The following is an 8,052-nucleotide window of genomic DNA, read 5'->3' on the forward strand; positions in this document are numbered from 1 at the left end:
CAAATGAATTTATTAAATTGAGCTAATAAATAATTTTTTTCCAGAAGCACTGATGTTTCATCAGGGGAAAAAACAAATTAATTTAGCCAATATATTGACAAACCAGAATGGTCTAGAAGTCTTTTCAAAGTAAATCCAACAAAATAAATCACCATGAAGACTGACCACGACATGTTAATTACTTAAGCTGAAATGGCTCCCATTACAAGAGTGAGTTCATCTCAAAAAATGTAAGATTACTGAGGAAACTGAAAAAAAATTGGACTGGACAGACACTAAAGATTAGCATACGAGGCTGTAGTCCTGAAACTGCAGAGGATTTGAAGGAATGCCACTGATTTCAAAGGTGTTTCAATGACAGTACTAGAGGAGTAAGAGGCTGAGTTTTGTTGCTGGTACCCGATGGAGCTTACGTGAAAAGCAGCAATTCAAAAAGCAATCTCAAATTGTCTCTGTATCTCAAAGCAATTTCTTGATGCTGATTTTATCAGCCTCCCATCAAGATGAGCAACCAACACATTCATCATGGTTCAACCTTTCTCCATCGCCATATTTGTTTTCTGTATGCATTGAAGGTATAGATAATAGATATAAAAAGATAGAAGATAGATAGATAGATGATTGATAGATAGATGCTAGATAGATAGATGATAGATAGCTTTTTTCTGGAGGTACGCAGGGGTATGCATACCCCTAAACATTTTGTGAATCTAAGTTTGGCCTCATTGAGGGGCAGTATTTCAATATGAGTAGGAAAATGAGATTACCCCCTAAACATTCTTTTTAGGGAAAAAAGCACTAGATAGATAGATAGATGATAGATATGGGGCATTCTCACCTGCAAGTAGTACAATCCAGCATGACCTGTACTGCATGATCCTACTGATATTGCAACTCAGCTCTACTTAATAATGGTTTTTCTGCTTTTGAAAGAGAGGCAGCAGCAGGTGTAATGCCTCTTGCTAAGGACCTCAGAATGTGACCTGTGCAAAAGGGTGTGGCATAGAACGGTGAGAAAAAGAAGTCCATTAAGGAAGGACCAATAGTGGCTACATTCATATCATACATGTACCCTGCTCCCATAAGCTAACCTGTTGCTCACAGGTGATGTGGATGATGTTGTCCCATCACCAGTGATGGAGTCAGAGTCAAATACTAGACCATTAGACATGTGGAGGTAGAATGGGGCCATCTTGTCTTTGGCCTGAGGCAGCAAAACATCTTGGGTCACCCTTGCATTCTCCGGCCTTCCTTGTCATTTGATCACTGCTCCTGGGGTGACTGTGTGGGATTTCCTGTCATATGTAAACCAGACCTTATGTGGTAAGATTAAAAAAGGGAGGGACAGATTTACATCCTTTCTATTGCTTCTTCTTCCCCATACTAGGTGATAGATATACTGTATTGGTAAATAAAAAGAAATCTGATATGAGGCTGTTTTCTTGTATTTCTGAATCACAACACATTGAGTATCATTCAAGTAGGGTGGGCAAGGGTTTTATCCTTAGAAAACGAGTTGGGTAAGAAAGCTCTGTGACACATTACGAAGGAGACTACTGTGTGTACAGCTGTAGAGCTAATTACGAATGAGTCTTCTTTTTATGTGCTGCAAAATAATGTTTGCACACACAGCACCCGTTGCAAACAAACAACATCAATAAGTTTGGGGGGAGGGAGAAGAGAGGGAACATAAACAATTGGGCATAAAGAGTAATTACAGCTATGTTTGCACCAAATGCAAATCCAGAATATGATTATGTAAAAATGGAGAATTATAATAGAGATTATATCCTCTGCTTTCAGAAAGACTTGCTTTAAAATCATGATTACAGTTTCAGCATCTAAGCATTTTTCTGATTCCTTGTGTGCTTTCATTGCCAGCCCATCAGAATGACATGGCTCAGTTGATACAAATTCTGTACAAAAGAGATCAGCAAACCATCAACAACTTATTTGGTAAATAAAATATCAGCAAAGAACAGAGCTATGTGTTCTCATTTGCTAGCCTTTAGTAACTGAGGCATTAACTTACTATTTTTGAAAACACACACACAATGTAAAACACAAAATGGAGTGTCGCAGAATAGTAGAGCATTTGCTGTGAATGCAGAAGGTCCCAGTTTCAATTCTCAGCATCTCCAGGTAAGGCTGGGAGATATCTCCACCGGAAACATGAGAGAGGCACTGTCAGTCATTGTAAACAATAGTGAGCTAGATGGACCAATGATCTGATTCAGAGTAAGTCAGTTTCCTTTGTTCCTAAAACTTTTCTGGTGCTGGAGCTTTTCTATAATTCTTTTCAACTGCTGTTCAATGGACAACCACGAATGGGGCAGAGAAAGCAATAAAAATGCAGACAGTTTTAAACCTGTTGACAAATCACATCGTTTGTTAAATATTAAGCACTGAACTGTCTGCAAAATAGCCTCCAGTGTTGCAAGTTTTTGGGTTTTTTTTCTTCCAAATGAATGCTCTTTTCCTTTTCAAAATTAACATTGATTTAAGTTTCTTCAATCTTTTCATGTGGATGCTTTTAACTTTTACTACCTAATATTTTGTTATTTCTAGCAGTAAAAAATGGATAGTACAGAGCCTATGATTTATATTGTCGGCCTCAAGGTCATTTTCACTCCTGAGGCTGTATAACTTCAGCATCATTAAAAACAAAAGTGATCCTAATAAAAAAATATATTGTTGAAGCATATAATATGAGAGAGTGTAAGAAGGAGGTTTATTTCTCTGAAGTCAATTTTAAACACATTCCCAGCTTTTTATTCCATGCTTCTAAAGTAAATGAAGTCTTACAGGAATTGCCAGATGTTTAGAAATATTAATACTGCATCAGTCTGCTGTTCTCCTACTGAGGCAGAGAGACATAGTGGGAAAATAACAGATAATATTGCTAACAATCATAGGTTCAGTTAACCAAATGTATTCAGGTCCTGTGGTGTGCATGTTTATAAACAGGTAGAAATGATAATCATGATGGATAGATAAAAGCTTTGTGATTACTTACATGAAGGTTGATATTACAGTGACATCAAAAGGGGAGACTGTTGCCAAAGAACATCAGCTTGCCTCCATTTCTTCTCCAGACCCTCCTTTTTCTTTTTCAGATTTCATCTTATATGTGATAGCTAGCTGGCAAGAGCTGGCTGTAAAGGATGGAGTGTGCAAGCAGGATCAGTCACCAACCTTTGTTGGCATCATGGACAAATCCTTTCTGGTTTAGGCTAAGGACGCTTGCTAAAATATCCCATATCCTAGGGCAATTAAGACAATGCCTCGCCACACACTGGCCTCTTTTGTTCACTTAGGAATCCCCTTTTCATTTGCCACTAGAGATGGGCAAATCTGTCATTTGCACTTCCCAGTAACTAGTGGCACATTGCCTCTGGCAATGGAGGCAGAACATAGCTATCCTTCGTGCCTAGTAGCCCTTGATAGCCTTACCTACTATGAATTTGTCAAATCGTATTTTAACATCATCCAAGTTTGTTGCCATCACTATATTTTGTAGGAATGAATCCCACAATTTAATTCTGCACTGTGTGACGAAGTATTGGAAATACATTTCCGGCATTCTGAGAACATAGGTATAAACTTGTCCGTGTGGCTTTGTAGAAGCACTAATTTTTCTGTTTACACTGACCAAAGATGCTGGACAAATGCTCTTTGGAAACAGAGCTAAAGAGGCAACAGTAGCTCTTTTCTGTTATGTGTATGGGAGGAATGAAAACAAAGAGATCCCGATTAATCTGTTTTAATCTATTTTGATTAATCAGGCTTTACTATGCTAGAATTAGCATTTATTACTTGAATAAAAATATGGTCTGATAGAACTAATCTTCTTAAAAAAGACGACACTCGTTATGACAAGCTTTATTTTTTAACAATAGAGAATATTTGAATAGCTTAGGCTTTAGCTCTGCCAGAGCAAAAATGCCTAACAAAAGAAAGCTCAGTTCTTTCCCATAGTAACTGCCCAACAATTAATCCAGCATACTGTATTCCCACTCCCCCCACATTAATGAATCTTGATGGGAAAGGTTGCTATGCAGTTGCAAAAAGTTTTGCATTATTTTTGAACTATGCTGTGACCAAAAAGTACAAGCCATCAGGAGAAGCACCATCTCCTCAGTGAAGGACTAATGAGATGTGAAAAGGCAACGTTCTAACTGTACATTTAAAGGATACAGTGAAATGTTGTTTTAATGAAAGAACAAGTAACAAGTCACTGGCTTCACATCACTGGCTTACTAAATATAGCAAGGTACATTCAGAGATCACCCTTTTGGTCCCTACCCATGGGCATGTGATCATTTGGAGTATGCAGGCCATTGAAAAAAAATGTTTCAGCATCACTTCAGTCATCCTGTATATTTACCTGTTTCAGGGATGCTTAAGAAGAGCATTTCATAGTCCACAAGTGATTCACTGCATATCCCACTTATTAGGCAATGGCCTTTTTATGTTCCTTGCTTAATAACTGGACCAAGTTGGGTAGAGAGTGGGTAACAAAGGTGTGAGTGACAAGAATGGCACAGCAAAGGATGAATTAGCTCATATGGCAGCTGAAGCCCTCATCCATCACCTGATAAGATGGCTGGAGGAGACTTGGAGACCCCTTGGGATTCAAAGGTAGCTTCAGTGCTCCATGCATTCAAACACAAAAAGATTTAAATAATAATAAACATAAACTTTTATTTATATCCTGGCCTCCCTGGCCGAGGTTGGGCTGAGGGTGGCCAACATCAAATATATAAAATTAGTATAAAACCAAACAATAATTAAATTACCTCCTAAAAACAGGTCAAAATCAAATTAAAGTCTAGTTAGATGGCTTTCCGCAGGGTTAGGGTTGGGATCTGAGTGGGAAGTGGCCTTCTTTCACATTCTCAGTAAGCCTTCAGCTGTCTGAATTTTCACATTTGGAAATATGGCATCCCTAACTTAGGACCGGCACCATATCTGAGGGGGCTCTGGGGAAAGTGCTATCTTACATTGATGCCCCCCCTCCCAGATTACCTGGTGGTGTTGGCAGCAGCACTCCAAGGTCCCAGAGTGCCTGATATAGTGTCAATCTGGGAAATTTAAAGAGAGGCTTGGAGATCAGTCACACAGGGTCCAAGACTTGTATCAGAGCCAGTGGGCCCAGACTGGGTGGTGGGGCCCCAGCAGCTGCCCTAGGCTGCCCGGAGCTGATGTCAGAAGTGAAGCCAATAATACTGCTCTGTATACAAAATAGCAACCTGAACAGAAGTGACAATGGCTTTCCATTGTTTGAGCAGAGCATTTGGGAGTTGTTTTCCAGCTCCAGGGCTGCTCTTCTGCAAGGCAAGGTGAAGATGTCAATGGGATAGATTTAAAATGTGCAGGGACCACGTCATTTATAATATTTGCCAATTCTTGATTAAACAGATCAACATGACTCAGCTTTCAAGGTCAGTTAAATTTGATAAGGGTGGGAACAAAGGTGAGGAAGCTGCTCTCAGAGATAATCTGTAAGTAGTTCAAAGATGATTGGCCCTGATATTTTAAAAGGACACATCTTTGAACTTGAGAAGAAGGGGGGGGGGAGCTAGTCTAGCCAAATAAATATTAGAGGAATTCAGCAAGTGTTTAAAAAGAATAAAAACTCTGATCCTGTCAATGAGTGGAAACACTAGACGTTCCTTGCAGGCACAAGCGGTTGTGGCCACAAGCCCTGTTATTGCTATTGTCAGGGTGAGGTCAGGGCTATAGAAGCAAAACTATACATAACAGGTGTCCACACACACAATAATACAAATGACAATAAAACCCAGAACTTTATAAAACTGCATATTAAATTCTCAAAGTTGCAATGTGCCATACAAACAATGAATAACTATACCAATTACTGCAGAATACCAGAAAGAGATGTAGTCTCTATTGGATCTGTTTAACAAAGCTCTAATTGACTGGGGGAAATTCTTTTTATGTCGAGCTTGTATGGTACGAGTCGCAGGCTGTACTTTTGTTTGTGATTGTGACTCGTTTGTGATTAACCGGAAAAGTAGTAAACTAATACCTTTCAGTGGCGCCTAGTGCCCATTGGGACAGGTAGGTAGAAAAGAGGGAGACTAACAGAAGTTGGAGCCAGCAGCAATCACAGGCACAGTCAACTAGTTCTAGCTTTGTCTCCTTCTTCCTCCCTGCTGAGTTGTGCAAAGGCACCACTGAGACTAAGGGTAGAGGAAGCTAACAGTCAAGGCCACTCCCTGGGCTGGCTAGGAGTAAGAAGGCAGGCAAGTGGGGGCTGGTTGAGGGCAAAACCACCATGTTTTCAGAGGTCTGTTTCACAAGAGGAGGGATTATCTTATCTCCATACAAGTGGGTGACTTACATCTTGCCAGTATCTCTTACTGGAGTTCAACATGAAAAGAATTACAGGGTTCTACAAAACCATAAGTAGAAAGGTAAATGTAAAAGACCCCAGGACAGTTAAGTCCAGTCAATGGGTTGAGGTGCTCATCTCGCTTTCAGGCCAAGGGAGCTAGCATTTGTCCTCAGACAGCTTTCTGGGTCATGTGGTCAGCATGACCCAACCACTTCTGGTGCAATGGAACACCGCGACGGAAACCAGAGTGCACAGAAATGCCGCTTCCCACCACAGCGGTACCTATTTATCTACTTGCACTGGCGTGCTTTCAAACTGCTAGGTTGGCAGGAGCTGGGACAGAGCAACAGGAGCTCACCCCATTGCAGGGATCTGACCTTCTGATCTTCAAGCCCAAGAATCTCAGTGGTTTAGACCACAGTGCTACCCACATCCCTTCCTAAATCTATAATACCATATAATAATATATAATACCAGAGAGAGAGAGAGAGAGAGAGAATACCATACCAAAATCTAGAATAAGAGTATGTGTCTCCCAGTAGCTGGGAGCCAGAAGCAGCAAGCAAAAGGTCCTGCTCTGATGACCAGGGAAAGGCAGAAGTTGACACACTGGGCCTTGCCAATGCTAAGGCTTCATGCCTACCGATCACAGGAGCCAATGCTGGATCTTTACTCCCTCTTGCATTCATTAATCTACACCCCAGACTGACTTTCCTTATTTAAGCTCAGTTGTTCACAACAATATTCATCATCACCCCCTTTTCTTTTAACTATTGTTATTTTCAGTTTTTAAAAGGGTGCGTTTCTGAAGGGGCAGGGAGAGCACTGTGTTCATGATGCATAGGTGACTGTGTCAGGAGTGTACCTGTCTGGCAGAAGTGATTTATGCCTGTGACTGTAGTAGCTTAAATATCACAAATAAAGAAGCAGTGAGAGAGATGTTGGCATATTCTTGGCTCATGCGGGGCTACAAAACATGCGTTAAACTTGATAACAGCTTTCCAATTTGCTGGCTGCTCGAAAACGCTTGGGTTCAGCATGCTAGAGGCAAGAGTTTGCTGCTGCTGGGTTTTGGAGTACTGAAACAATCACAACATATTGAGACCGTTATGGGCAAACAGAGCGGAACCACCTAGACAACCTTTTAATAATTAAAATTTTCTGCTATTCTAAAAATCCTTCCAATCAGTACAACAGGGTCAGAACCTTATTCATGTCTCACATGTTGGAAATGGATTGGTAGTTTAAATGCCATTTGTAGAAAATCCTAATTAAAAACATTATGAAGATGACTTTCTACCCCTGTATGCCTGTGCTTAATGAAACATCTATGTCTGAATGTTTACTGGATAATCACATTTGTGTATGGACCATTTCATCAAACTGTTCTCTTAGTGTAAAACTTAGACATTGGAGCATTTGCATAGCTTCTTGCGGGCAACTCGGGGGTGCCAATGCTGGGCTTGAAGCAAAGCATCTGTTGGAGCCAGGATTTGTGGGCTGGTGTGGACAGCTACCAGAAGAACTAGAATGTGACAACAACTGATATATATTTTAGCTGTAGACTATCTCTCCGCCTATCATCAGCAAGTATGGAAACACAGGCACAATGATGAACTGTAGCTGAGTGTGGGGGTGCCTGCTTTAACTTCTTTCCCCTTGTTCTCAGCTGGCTTTGCTCCACATTTTGC

Source organism: Podarcis liolepis (genome assembly GCF_965112155.1).
Source record: "Podarcis liolepis genome assembly, chromosome: 1".
In the NCBI taxonomy this organism is placed as follows: Eukaryota; Metazoa; Chordata; class Lepidosauria; order Squamata; family Lacertidae; genus Podarcis; species Podarcis liolepis.